Below are 14,906 nucleotides of genomic sequence, written 5' to 3' on the forward strand. Positions count from 1 at the left end.
CCTGCTATGCCAATTTCAGACCTTGTTTTGGCCGACTGGCGCACTCCTTCTACGAGAACTAACCTAGGCTAACCTATCGTAGCTTAACCTAACCTAGCCTATCTTTACCTATCCTATCCCAACCTATCGTATACCAATCTAACTTAACCTATTTTATCCTAACCTCAAGAAACTATACTCCTTACATATAAAACCCTCATTCGCCCCATCCTCGAATATGGCTGCATTGTATGGAACCCATACAAACTCCGTCACGTCAAAAAACTAGAATCAGTGCAAAAAAAGGCGGTGCGTTTTGTTTGTAGGAGATATGACAAGGAATTTTTGCCGTCTAACTCTCTTCCCCTATTCGGTCTCACTCCTCTTGCAGAGCCTCGCAAACTTAACTGCCTAAAATTCCTTCACATGTTAATCAATTCTCCTCGCATCTCCTCCCTAGAAAACTACTTCACTTTTTCCAAACCCTCATATACCAGGAGTCACCATGCTCTAAATATCTGAACCTTCCTTGCCCGCACTGATTCCTTTAAGCACAGTTTTTTTTTCCATCAACAATTGAAGTCTGTAATTCATTACCGGGCAAAATCCGCTCACTACCGCTGAAAATATTCACGCAAGCATATTTATAAATGTTCTATGTTTGTTGTCCATCCCACTCTTGCAATAGCCTCCCTGAGGCTGCAGTATGTATAAATAAATGTATAAATAAATAAACGTATGAATAAATAAATAAATAAATAAATAAATAAATAAATAAATAAATAAATAAGAACCTAACCTCTGCTATGCTAACTAACCTATCGTATCCTAACTTAAAGTATTTTATTCTAACCTAACCTATCCTATCCTAACCTAACCTAAAGCTTTCGTGCATCGTTCGCGCGCACCGCTCGTGTCGTAGCCGTCGCGTCGTACAGATAGTCGTACAGACACACATAGCCACATCAAATGACGTATTCATACACGCACAACATACGCAAGTACACACAGTGACAAATAGCTGGTGTTTCTTCGAGGCCAATGTCTTAGAGAAAGGCCAAGAGCGCCTTCGCTGCGCGAACAACTACTGGCCCCGCACCAATGTTTACATATCGTGCGGCTCTAAGGAGCTGCCATGCAAACTCAAGCAGATTTTAAAGTAGCCCTTGAGGCCACGTGGCGCGCGCGGATGCATAAAACATGAGTTAAGTCGCCGCACACATTGCACTGTTGCCAACGCGTCACATACGGTTTTGTACAGGCGACAGTTAACCGAGTTCGGTGTAAACTCGTGTGTTGCCGGGCTGTGAAGCCATGCGGCACGTGAAGACAGCTGCAAGGGCATAGCTGCGAACTCGCGGCGGCAGTCACTGCAAGTGTTTTACTGATGGGGTTTGTGAATAGAGGAACTTCCGCATAAACTGAACGTTCAAGAAAAACGATCTTTGAATAACAAATCACATGCCGAATATATTCTGACATAGACCGGGTGTCCCAGATAACTTGGACCAAGACAGGGGAAGGGGAGAGAGAGAGAGAGAGAGAGCAAGGACAGGAAAGGCAGGGAGGTCAACCAGACGAGCACCCTGTTTGCTACCTAACACTGGTGGTGAGGGGAATACTTAAAAACAAAACAAGAACTCTAGAGTAATTGTACCGACTGCATAGCAGCCGTACTAGTGTCTACTTATAGCCAGTATTTCTTTCATCATGAAGCTTTAAGTAATTGTTTTTAATTAATGAATTTTTGTGTTATTGCTTGAGTCGCCAACATATCAATTACAAAGTTGTAGGGCACATCAAATACCCTCCGAATCAAGCATTTGTTTCGTACTCAGCTATGCCTCATTTGTTTTTCCGAGGAAAAACAAAAGCGCACGAAAACATCCAAAATACGAAATAGATACGCACTCACGCATCGCTATTCAAGTGCTTTCAAGCAAATAGCCACGGATACACGGCTTTACTAGCGGCGGTAACTCGATACAGGGCTTCATGCTAACGTGATGGTCGGGCCATCATGAAAACACGCCGCTGACGCATTGATAAGCGTAGCGGAGCCGCAGGGGACAGAGGGCCGATTTCAAAGCCAGGAAACCATGATGGCGCACTTAGGAATAATTTTGCGCACTCTTGTGCTGTATATAGGCGCGCCCGGAACGTTATGTTCATTTTGTTCCCTTTAGCAATAGAAACAAACCTTGCGCAGGCTATGTCCATTAAATGCGTTTTGGCGGATGTGTACGGTCACCCGCCGTGGTTGCTCAGTGGCTATGGTGTTGGGCTGCTGAGCACGAGGTCGCGGGATCGAATCCCGGCCACGGCGACCGCATGTCGATGGGGACGAAACACCCGTGTACTTAGATTTCGGTGCACGTTAAAGAACCCCACGTTGTCGAAATTTCCGGAGTCCTCCCCTACGGCGTACCTCATAATCAGAAAAAGGTTTTGGCACGTAAAACTTATTTTTTTTAACTTTTTCTGGCATCACTTGAGTTCCCCGACCACATCCAATCGCCGTCACATTACAATTAAGGTGCGCAGAAGCGCGTCTAACATGTTCCACTTTAATTTCTATTAATTTATCGTTTCTTTATTTCTTTTATTAGGCACAGGTAATTTCCCCTATGTTGTCCTTGGTGTCAGTGTTTGTTGGCTTCTCATGATATGACTAATAAAAATCGGGCCCCTCGGTTAACCCCCTTTCTTGTCGTTTACGTTCCCTGGCCTGTCAGACAAGTTGGCGACCCCACCTGAGGATCCGCCCGTCGAGCTATTGTCTCCACCCCTGCTTGACTCTTCCCGAAAGTGCAACGGCAGCCTGGCGCGGTTCTAGGTAGTTGATCTTGGTCACGAACAAAGCTGTTTTGCTCCGAAAGGTCGTTCGAAGAACAACGCGTCTCCTCCAGCTGAGCGCTCGAGCTGAGCGACACCAATGCCTGTGGCCGTTTAATGTGTGGTGCGGTATTTTTGACGACAACGTCATTGGACCCTTTTTTTTTTTTTTTACAACACGCTAACGAGGCAACGCTACGTCAACAACATCCTCGAGGGCATCATGAACGACGTCTGTTGTAATGTTACACTTGCGCGCCTTTGAAACATCTTGTTTCAACACCATGGTGCTCCTGCGCATAGTAGTAGGCCGTCTCGAGCGTGACCCTATAAGCTTTTTCCTGGACAGTGGCTTGGCCGGCCCGGACCTGTACCCTGGCCTGTAAGGTCGTCGGACATAACACCGCTGGACTTCTTGTGGGGTTACGTAAAAGATCGCGTGTATAGTAGCGAAACTACCACACCGGATGCCCTAAAGGCAAAAATAAGCAGAGTCTGCGGCAAGATTCCAGCGTCCCGTGGTCGAAGCTGCAGCAGCACAAGTGTTGGAAAGACGAAAGTATTGTATTGCTTCAGACGGTGACCTGTTTGAGCACGTGCTATTAGTGGCAGTGGAAAATAACCCCTCAAAACTGGTGTAAAACCTGACTTTCTAACGCACCCTATCCTCTCGTCAAAAAAAATCTTACGATAAAGATAAAAATTGGGGAAGAAAACTGCTTTGTTTTGTCTGTTTTCCGGAGTTCTAGGGACAGAAAGGGTAAATGGCTAAACCAGTTGCACCTTTGGATGTTTCTTTGTAGGCGGCTGAGACACCTTTCTTGCTTTTGGTTTACTGTTTATTGAAATAAACTCCAGAGTAGCTCTTTTCTGTTCTTCCGAGAGGTGCCTTTTTCGTGCTCTTTTGCGCACTGCCCTTTTTTTTTAATTGGTTGAATTTCTTTTGTAGCTTCGTTTCATGACGCGCGAAGGTTAAAGCTATCCCGAGTGCCTCATGATCGAGCACAACATTCTTGCGTCCGCAGATGCTGACGCTTATCGCACCACACAAGTTAGGTCGCGAAACCTCTCGAGCCCTCCTACATGACGAAGCCTTATGCGATGCGGCGATAAACGGATGCAGCCGTATATCTTTCGAAGTTGCTTGGAGGCGCTTGAGTAGCGGCGCGCTGGTGCGCATCTATTTCATATTTCGCGTTTTCCGCGGCCTTTTCTTTTTCATGGAAAAACAACCAGGCACACTTCAGCAGGAAATAAATGCCTGATTCGGAGATTACTTAAGGTGACGTACAACCTTGCAGTTGACATGTTTGCGCTTCAAATAATAATTAAGAAGTTCACTAATTAAAAGCAATACTTCGTGATGAAAAAAATACTCTCTGTAAGTACACATGACCGTCGCTACTATGCAGTCGGAACGATTTCTCTAGATCTCCTGGTTTTTCTTTTAAGCTTTGTCCAAGTTAACTGGGACACCCCGTGTAAAGAAAGTGCACTACAAAATTTTCGTATCCGCTTGGTAAAATGAGGCTTCAGTTGATGCATTCATTGTCTGCCGATCTTGTAAACGGCAAACGACTGATTTTACATATCCGGTGCACCATCATACTAACAGCATAACGGAACAACGGAACAGTGCCTTACCAAATACATATATAACGATTATTATTATAATGCAGCACGGTATACAGTTTGAAAAGAAATAGAACGTGACCAGACTAAAAACAAACAAACAAACAAAGATTCCCTATGCCGAACCCAGAAATGTGTAGCTTGTCTAAAAGCAAGGCATTTTTATAAGATGACTGGAAATTACCGCAGCAGCAGTTATCTGCCTCCGGTGCAACAACCCCGACACTCCTGCGTCGGAATTGTGAGAACCAATCCAGACACAGGTAGATGTTTCTCCCGAAAGATACCAGTAAGCACTTTTATCCCTTATATTCCAGCAGAAGCCAATAATCGACGATTCAGAACGGTGCATTCACGAATCGAATGTGAATGAGTTAGCCATGACTATTCGATTGGTATTGGAAATTTCGAATATTCGTGCGTCCCTAGTTTACTGAAACTGACAACGTTGGCCACGCTTGTCACATATTTACTGCGCGCAATGCTTCACTGTAGCCACCACCGCCAGTGCCTCCCACTTTACACAAAGCTGCAGTTTTCGTTCACCACAGCGGTTCAGTAAAGCGGTCTTGCCGGACAATGCCTTCAGGTTTTTACTAGGCAAATTCTACGATGTGAAACCAGCACACAGAAAGAACGTTTTATGTGTTGCCATTAGCGAAATTCAGCAAAAAATTTATACAGGTATGGATCAAGGGGTGGCCTTAACAGCATCAGTAATTGAAAAACGTCATGTAGAAGGAAAAAGTATTGACTTAAAAACTCTGACATTTACTGAAACCATTCATTGGTTCAAACTCTGCCGTGTAGGTCTCACGGTTGTATGCTCAAACACAGGACGGGGGAAAATGGATGTTTGCTATGACGGTAATGATCCTCAGCAAGCTTCGAAAGATGCAGAGACAGTATCAGGTATAATTTATAGTCTGGCGTTTTCAGCGTGCCAGCAGCGATCAGCAAAGTCGGATACGTCACGCCGGCGTCGCCAGAGTCATCCCCTTCAGATTCTATGGCAATCGGACAAGGTAACATGGCGTCATGGATCGAAGTGCACAGGTTTTGTGCTATCTATAGCGCGTTGGCGCTACGCTCGAGTATAATTAAGCGGACACTAAAGGCAAAATCTAAGTCGACGTGTACTGTTTAAAAACCATTCCAGGAACCTCGCGACGCTTGTTCGTGGCCAAGAAAATACTTAGTGCACGAGAAAATTGCGTCTGAAGGGTTCGAATACCTTTTTCATAATTCAAATCTCCCGCCACCCAACTAGGGGTGTGGTGACGTTGCATACATCATCACCACCCTTTGCTGCCGTTGGTGAGCAAAACGGCGCCAGACAGACGGCGGTACTGAGCCAAGACAGATAAAGCCAGAGTGGTGGATTGCCGCTGGAGCTGCTTTTTCGTCAAGTGGCGTAGACCGTTCGGTCCTCCCGCGACATCACATGGAAGTTGAATTCCCTGCTACCTGCACTTTGTGCGAGTTTCGTAAGCCATAAAAACCAGTGCCGAACTACGCCATAACGAAACTACTCAAAGGCCAAAGCGTGGGTGGCGCGGAGTCCAGTGAAAGAGAAACCTTTAGACCGCCCGCGTCGTTGTTAAGAGTAACTTCAATCAGTCTTTTTTTTTTCCAAAAAACGAAATATAACTGGACAAGTAGCATTTTATTTAGTCCTATAATACAATAAAGAGTGGTTGAATACAAGTGACATGATTTAACTGAGGAGCGCTTTCGTCATCAGGCAAGTACTTGAATGTGTCAGGGGAGTCTCCTAATCGCGTCCTGCATTTACCTCAATTTCTCGATTATTAAGGCTCTGTTCGCGTTAATATTGACGCGTTAGGGATTATCAAGCACTAATCTATCACTTTAGCTTGACTTAATACTTGCCTTTATTGTCCCTTTAACTTACCCTTCACTTTCGCGTATGTAAAGGTTCCAGAACATATTCCTTGAGAAAAAAAAAAAAACAAATACCCCGTTTCAGTTTCAAGACCGTTTATAGTGTCCTTGTGCATCCTCCCACACAAACTCAGTGCTCACTCTCTACCTCTTTCTATTCCCCTTTCCCCCACCTCCAGTGTAGAGTAGCAAACTGGGTGCTCCTCTGGTTGACCTCCCTGCCTTTCCTGTACTTGCTCTCTCTCTCTCTTTCTCTCTCTCTCTGTCCTTCCCAAAGTGTACAGCGAAATACAATGGCGTTATAATTATTTTTGATAAAAATGAAGTGTTTCCACTTACTTTTCTTGCTACAATGTCGTTTTACGCATTCGAGCACAAAAGTGCTCGAATGCGTAAAACGACATTGTCGCTAAAAAGAAAAAAAAAAGTTCGGCAGGGACAAGGCCTCTAACCCAAGGGAATGCGAAAGCATTGTAGTCGCTTTCGAGAAATGCTTTCGCTTAGGTATTCATTGGTATGTCGTCGTGTACGTTGTAAACTTGCACGGCAGTCCTCTTCGTGCTCCCTTGCTTCGTCTTCTGCGGCTTGTTTCCGTGGGCGGCCACTTTTCGCAGGTGCCGCTGAGGTAGACGCTTCGGAGCGCATTCCGGTAGAGACAGCGCCGATAAAATCCGGAGAGCAAGTGACGCGCGGGAGGCAGTCACGTGACGTGTGCAATGACGCACGCGCTAGGTACACACTCATTTTGTGCACTCATGATTTTTCCGTCGAGAGTGCATCGCAGGAGACACAGCGCCGATGAAATCCGAAGAGCAAGTGACACGTGGGAGGCGGCGACGTGACGTATGCAATGACGCAAGCACTAGGCATAACTTTAGTCAACCGTAACAGTGCAGAAAAAGAAAAGCCACCGTGGCGTCCGGCAAGCGCGCACGGATCGCACCCCGGAGGTCCGGGTTCGATTCCCACCTCGAGCGAAATGTACCAAATTTTCTCTTAAATCCCACAAACGGTCACGGTCTTTCTTTAGAGAAATCTGCCTGACAAATTTGACATCAAGCATATTTTAGTTGTTTTTACTATTCACCTCGTCGGCCATTTTCGGTACCATCTTTCGGTCACGACGCCGACGACAACACCGGATTTCAGCATAATCCCCCATATAATGCTTTCGCATAACAGAGGAAGTGGATCAACAACCGTGAACTTTTACAGCTATTGTGAAGGCGCATTCACGAAATTCACGTTATCTTCAGAACTTTTGCCATTGTGTTGCATGCTTGACGTCTCTTTTTTTTTTTTTTTCCTATCTTGGTGAAAACACACGGTATATCACTACAGTGTTTCATCACGGAAACCTGCCGACAGCGTGCGCGGCCACTGCACAACTTACCCAATGCACCCTTGCGCTGTTGTGCTCAGGACATCGCTAAGTGAATTGTGCAGTTCTCGCATGATGCGGAGTTAGAAGCTTTTATTTAACTTCGTTTTATTCTTTATGCCCTGCAGCAAATCTCTCGAATACAAAAAAAAATATATATATATATATATGCTTTCCCAACCTTGGACAACTGCACTGCCAGCTCATTTTTACAAAGTTTATTCCTCTTCCTTCCTCTGTAGGCAACGCCAAACTCGCCTTGTCCTGCTACGCTCATTTCCGATGACGGAATCGCACGTTGTGACAAGAGGACTACCGTACCGCACCTTGTGATGGTGGCGCCGCGATGTTGCAAATTACATCAAAACACGTCATTTGGAGCGTGCAACCACAACTTTAGCGCACAATTATCGCCGTCAGTCATATCTGCGATGCAGGCGCCATTAAGCTCAAGGCCACCATATCGGGCTTTGACAAAGCATCAGTTCAGCTTTTCCACAACGGATGGTTTGCACTGCTTACTCTGAATTCTTTCGAAGAATCCCGTCAACTAACCTGCCGTGATTGCTCAGTGGCTATGGTGTTGGGTTGCTGAGCACGAGGTTGCGGGATTGAATCCGGGCCACGGCGGCCGCATTTCGATGGGGGCGAAATGCGAAAACACCCGTCTACTTAGATTTAGGTGCACGTTAAAGAACCCCAGGTGGTCAAAATTTCCGGAGTCCTCTACTAAGACGCGCCTCATAATCAGAAAGTAGTTTTGGCACGTAATACCTCAGAATTTAATTTCTTTGTAAAGCCCGTCAAGTGTCGTAATACATTGATCCTTACTCCTACTTCCTAAGACCAATTCTGGTCTAAAACTGCGGGGAAACCAACATTTACGGCTAGAAAAGCACTCTTATCATTCTTCGATGGCAAGGCCACGTTTGGTACCGGAAGAGAGAACGTGAAACGAACCAGTTCTCAAAATTTGTCTGCGAAATTAGCGTGCGCTTTCAGCAACGTGCGAACACTTCAGGTAACAGACGTGCTACACGTCTGTTACCTGACGTCTGCTAGCCCCCCCCCCCCCTTCCTTCCCCCCCAGAACAAGAAAACGAAGCTATTGCAAATATAATTATTATGTGCCGCTCACCATAGCTGCGACCGTAGCGTCCGCCAGAAGGTCTCGAAAAGGTGCCACCGCTTCAGCAGGGCAATGTGCGGGCCCAGCCGTTGCCTAGACAACCGATCAGATTAAACTGGCCCAGCCGCGCGACCCATGAGTCGTCACAATTCCTATCCTCCCGGGCGCCCCTCGATCCCGCTATCGCGCTCGTCTATAATGCGTGAGACCGCGAGATCTTCATCGACACTTAATATTTTTGAGGCTTTGCTGTTCGCCCGAAGCGCAATGCGAAGCAGACGAGTTCGGCGACGTTGCCGCATGACTTGCAATCTGGGCCACCACTTTACGCGCGGATAGAGTCGGGCCTGTCCAGCGTGCCAGACAGCGGCCGGCGAAGCCGGATGCGTCACGTCGGTGACGCCAGAATCACGGAAAATTTTGGCCCCCGTATATATAGTATGCAGGTACTATCAGCGTCAAATGAAACTTGAACAGCGGAGCGCGTGGCCCAAGCCTAAGTGAAGATATAGTGCGCGCCGTCCAGTCATCACCATGGACAGGCGCGCACATCCTGTTTGGCCGCACTGCGCGATTCCCCTGTAGTGAGATCATTTCGCTTCTGTTCTGGTTGTTACATTTGAAAGGGAGAAAATAAAAAATAAAAATGAAGCTAGAATATTGCAGTTTACGGCGAGTCTTGCCGCGCAGATCGCCGAAACCACAAGTGCTGTCAGCGCGAACAGCGGTGCGCGTGGTGCAGTTTGCACCGTCATCGCCCGCGCCGCGCGGCGCGAATCTACCTTGCGATGAAGCGAAATTATCTCTCTAGAGGGGGATCGCCCAGTGCGGCCAAACCGGATGTGCGCGCCTGTCAATGGTGATGACTAGACGGCGCGTACTATATCTTCACTTATGCTTGGGCTACGCGCTCTGCTGTTCAACTTTCATTTGACGCTGATAGTGCGTCATTAAAGGATACTCCGAGACTTCCGGGTTACGGCGGCGCCATGTTGGGGAACCTATAGGCTTATGCGCGCGCTTGTTGATAAGGTTCCCCAAGATGGCGGAAGCAGACGACAGCAGCGGATGTGACGTCACGTCCATACTATGTATAGTTCAGCGCGTTGAACGCGGCCTGCCGCAGTGCGGCGACGAGCTGTTGCCGCAGTGCATGCGCACAACGGCCGCGGCGAGCGAGAACTTGATCATTTGGCAAAGGCGCAAAACTAGAGTGTGCTAGGCAGTGCTAGTACACTACATAGTGCAAACTGAGTTCAATTTCTTTGCACCCGAAGTACAGGTCGGCAGTCCAAGCTGGCACGCTATGTACTGTGGTCAAGCGGCTACGGTGCGAGATAGGACGTATTCTATTCCTGCGCTGTCCGCGCCAAAACGCGCCGAATGCCCCCAGTGACGCTAATTGCGCGGTGACATTGGAGAGATTTAGTTCAGGGGACGCAAGCGCCCTGCGCAAGAACTAGGGGCGATGCTATTGCGCACGCGCAGACTACATCTGGTTCTGCGCATGCGCAGTACCGTCGCCCCTAGTTCTTGCGTACGCAAGCCGCTTGCGTCCCCTAAACTAAAGCTCTCTACTAAGACCCCGCTATGACCGCAGAGCGTCCGCTTCACGTCGGATTAAGGAGATGTATGCAAAAATGATACAATGAAAAGCATTTATAACATACCTGATTAATGCAAGCAGACTAGGGGACTGTTTATCAAGGCCCCGTTCCAGAGATGCCAACAAATCTTCATCAAACTACCTCCGCACCTTTGTATCGATGCCCTTTCCGATGATATTGCTTTGCACGCTTCATCAATGGTATACACTCCACCCGCGGTGTGCTCAGGTGGAACAATTGCCGGCTATGTATGCCAGGCTAACCCCGCCTGCTGCAACGCCATCATAACCGCTGTGGTTGCTTAAAAGTTTCGGTGTTATGATGCTATGAACGAGGTCGCGGGTTCGAATCCCGGCCACGGCGGCCGCATTTCGATGGGGGCAAAACGCGAAAACATCTGTGTACTTACAAATAGCTGCCCGCTAAAGAACCCCAGGTGGTCCAAATTTCCGGAACCCCCCACTACGGCGTGCCTCATAAACAGACCGTGGTTTGGACAGGTGAAACCTCATAATTTAATTTAATTAACGCCACCACCCCCACCGCTATCCATGGGACGAGCCGGCCGACAACGGCGGATGGTAAGAGCGGCGCGGAACTGAGCGGAAGGCATCGCTGTAAAATCGGAGCTACGAGCTATAGCGTTTCAATATTACTTACCATCTATGTTTGAACACGACAATCAGTTTTAAAACGGGCGCTTATTCCTCTGAACACCAAATAACCGCCGGTTGCCTTCGCGGCCCGCCCCCTTTTTAACATATTCAAGCATTCCTCCGTGACAGCCAAGAAAAAAAATGATACGCAAATCAAGGTTGGGCACTGTAGCTTGTAGTAATGAAACGGGTCGGAATGCAGTAACCAATACAACATTGGCGGGTTGCATACCGGCACGTAATCATAAAGCTGCGCGGTAATACATTTCCGTGTAACACCTCCCTTGCAGAAACAGTGCTACGCTCACTCGTAACACTAAAAGGAAGCGCGAATAAAAAATAATCGAATTCTTCGTAGCGTTCGCTTGCGCCTAAAGTGCAAAGTAATGGGTAATCTACAACACCTGCCACGGTATACATCTCCGTGGCGGTGGTGTTGCGCTGCTCGGCTCGAGGTCGCGCGTTCAGTTTCGACCCTGCTGGTCGCATTTCGATGGGTGTGGGTCAGCACGTAGGTTATCAGAAGCGCGCTGACCCACATGCTTTTCTCGTGTCGCCGCCCATCTAAATACGACCGGCACGGTCGAAACCGAACCCGCAACCAAAACATCGTCCAAGCACGGGAAGCGAATGTGTATGTACTCCAGCATCCTGAAGACCTGCCCACTATACCCTGAATGCCATCACGCAGCTCGTAAAAGCAGGCGCCGGACATACCAATATAGTCAACGGTATAACCGGTTCGTGGATCTCCAGAGCGCCTCCTGGTTTTTGGAGGTAAACGCGTTTCTCGACATGTACCTGGTCTGTCTACAAACACTGTTCGAGTTATCTTATATTAACCAAGAAGCGATGGATATGCGTCAAAGAATTACGCGTAACATTACACTCCAGTAACAATGAATAATTTTAAGGTTAAATTATCTCTCTGTAGTACAACTGTATCAAGAAAGACAGCCAACCTCTTGCCCATACACACTTTTGAAACGCCTACACTGGCGAAGCCAATCTTTATTTAATATGGCGATGAGCGAATGACAAGCAGCAGCGCCACGCAGTGATTTGTCGTTGTTCGCATCTGCGATTCCGTGCGAAAAAAGAATGCACACAGCGCAAGGATTTCCTTGGCAACGCGGACCCCTCATACAGTTCCCCGGGCCGCTGCTATGTTCGCCGTGTAAATTGCACAGTGAATACTTAAACTACATAAGCCACTGTTGCACTATCTCTATGAAACGGGCCTGCATGCTTATATTTAACTCCATTATGACGTTGTGCCGCGTGGCAACCGAAGTGAAAAAAATAATAACAAAAGAATACAGAAATGCATGAGTGAAGAGCACAGCCAAAACATTTATCGGCACTGCAATACAAACTTTGAAAAAAAGTAGGAGGCGCATATAGTGCTCACGTGAAGACAATATGCAGTTATTTCTTTTCAGGCGGACGTTAGAAATAGTGCGCGTCGAAAAAGAAAATTCGTTCTTTTACCTGTTCGTTGGCACTTGCAGCAAGCGTTGTGTTCCCTTTAGGTCGGAGTTACTGTACCAGCTCGCCAAGCGATACAATTAACTCTTCGTTAGCATTTCTCGCGTCACACTGAAATTAACTATTTTATCCGCGAACAATTGTCTTATGGTGGCCTCGCTCTATAGCAAGCGCGCCAACCTGGCCTGCCGCTTCCAGCTCGACTGGCTTGACGCCGCCGAACTAAGCGATAACGTCAAAAAAAAAAAAAAAAATTCCGTGCCTAATTGTGTGCTCTTTCTTGTCATTCGCATCAACTATTGGCTGGCTGTCGCGACGGTCGCGCTTGGCCCACTTTTGCGCCGCGATGAGTCGGCGGATGGCTGATCGCGATAACCGAGACGTGGCACATGGCGGCGCCTCCGACACCCTTGCCGAGCTCCCGCTTGCGTTTCCCGCTCTAATGGCGTTTATATGGCGGCAGCGAAAAGTGATTGTATTTTATGCCCCGGCGTAACGGGTACTAATGCGAAGGCGCTTGTAAGAAACGCGCGACTCGGTTGTTGATATTTTTTTTTCTTTCTTGCACGATTGGCGCCGTGTACAAGATACCGCTTTCCGGCGGGAGAAAACTATATCGGCCAAGCTGGGCGTTTTATTACAGAGCACCGCGTAGCAGTAGACGCGCAGGCAGCAGGGGAGACGTTTGGCGGACCACTGCCGCAGGTGCCTTCAGTACTCCGGCATTCTCTGTCAGGGAAACCCGAACCGTGGCCACATGCGCTGCTGGCACGAAAAGCGATTCGTGCGCTTATACCGCTTATACTGCGTGCACTCAATGCTCTCTCTCTCTCCCTCTTTCAATTCACGCTTTCCCTTGCCCCCAGTGTAGGGTAGCAAACAGGACGCTCGTCTGCTTGACCTGCCTTCCTTCCCTCTCCTTGCTCTCTCTCTCTCTCTCTCTCTCTACGCGTCTGCTCGGCAAGTGCGTGGACCAGGCCACGAGAGAAATGAAGCCATAGCTGTTAGCCATAACCAAGACAAATGTACCGGCGTCCCGTCTTTAGCAACATCACAATAAGTTCGAGTACCTGAACGAAAACTTACCGCACGCGCGGTGGTGATAACCTTAACAGCTTTTTTTGCAGCCTTTAAGACCTTAGTGTTTGCAGAACATGAAATGCATTATGTGCGTTCGTGCCCTCGCTTGTATAGCGCTTGCGCTTGCGCGCCTGTATACTTATGTCTGTGTATAGCTGCGCAATAACTTAGTTGATGGCCAGCTCTCGTCGTACTTGTTTCTTTATGTATGGCTGTTTATTAAGTCCGCGCTGCAAACGTGAATTCGAGCTCCAACAAGCAGCAAGTCCGCCTCACCGATCTGACAGTATAGCGGAATCGCTGCGACGTATGAGTTCAAGTACATAGAAATTTGGCGACACGTACCGGTGGGGGGTCTTGGAACATTCAGTCTAATTTTCAAAGAAACCAAAGATAACCAAGCGACACTGTGGGCTCAAATCTAAATCGCGTACCAAAATTTTCTTTCTTTAGTTTCAATATTTCATTCGCCAGTTTTCTTTTCGAACAAGTTCAAGTTTGAACCTTTCTCGCCACAAATTCTGGCAATTTTCAATAAAATGAAGCAGCATCGCTACTGAACAAAATCACAGGAAATGACCGGAGAAGAGGAAGGGCACATAAAGATATGCTGTGTGCAAGCTTATGAGAAAAAAGCATTATGCAGATCCCTCGCACTTCGGGTATCGATGCTATGCGAAGCACTTAGCAGACTGTCCAGCATATTTTGGTTTTCTGCAAAGCGTTACAAGATGAACCAAAGTGTTTGAAAACATCTCGCGTGTGACACGAACTTGTATGTGACGACAGAACCAAGATGACGGCGCCGTCATGACGGCATTGGTTTTTGTACTCCAGTGACGAAATGTTACGTGTTCCGTTACGACGAGAGTCGCGATCCTGAATGTGGTGCGACATCGCAGAGCATCGGTACGTAGCGTTGACTGCTATGAGGAAAAGACTCAGGAATACGGGCTGATCCCAAAGATGGCCGGTGCAGTCCGCTTGAGGCACTAGCTGCCACTCGCTTGTGAAATGATCTGTAGCTATGCGAACGGGAGCAAGCGATAGACAGTGGTAAGTCTGTGGCCGAATAGAAATTGGCGTGTGCATGCGTTCTCTCTCGCACGCGGTCTGTGCAATGTATTGCAGGCGCCAATCATCTGAGAGAGCTTGACGCGGTTGCAACGAGAGATGTACGCGTACGATGTTCGGCCCACTTTAACGAGCTCTTC

General features: G+C 47.7%; 1 long non-coding RNA gene across 3 annotated transcripts in view; it reads right to left on the bottom strand.

The window, feature by feature from the left end:
- LOC126517627 (uncharacterized) overlaps positions 1–13,434 on the bottom strand; it is an 85,361-nt gene extending 71,927 nt beyond the window's left edge. Inside the window, exon 1 of one of the 3 annotated variants that reach the window (XR_011890914.1) lies at positions 12,616–13,434. This is a non-coding gene — a long non-coding RNA (uncharacterized lncRNA). Of the gene's footprint in view, positions 1–8,870; positions 8,940–12,615 lie in introns of those variants that run through there. The other 2 variants (XR_011890913.1, XR_011890915.1) reach the window with 2 other exon arrangements.
- Positions 13,435–14,906: the final 1,472 nt, after the last annotated feature.

The sequence above is a fragment of the Dermacentor andersoni genome, chromosome 11, assembly GCF_023375885.2.
Source record: "Dermacentor andersoni chromosome 11, qqDerAnde1_hic_scaffold, whole genome shotgun sequence".
Classification (NCBI taxonomy): Eukaryota; Metazoa; Arthropoda; class Arachnida; order Ixodida; family Ixodidae; genus Dermacentor; species Dermacentor andersoni.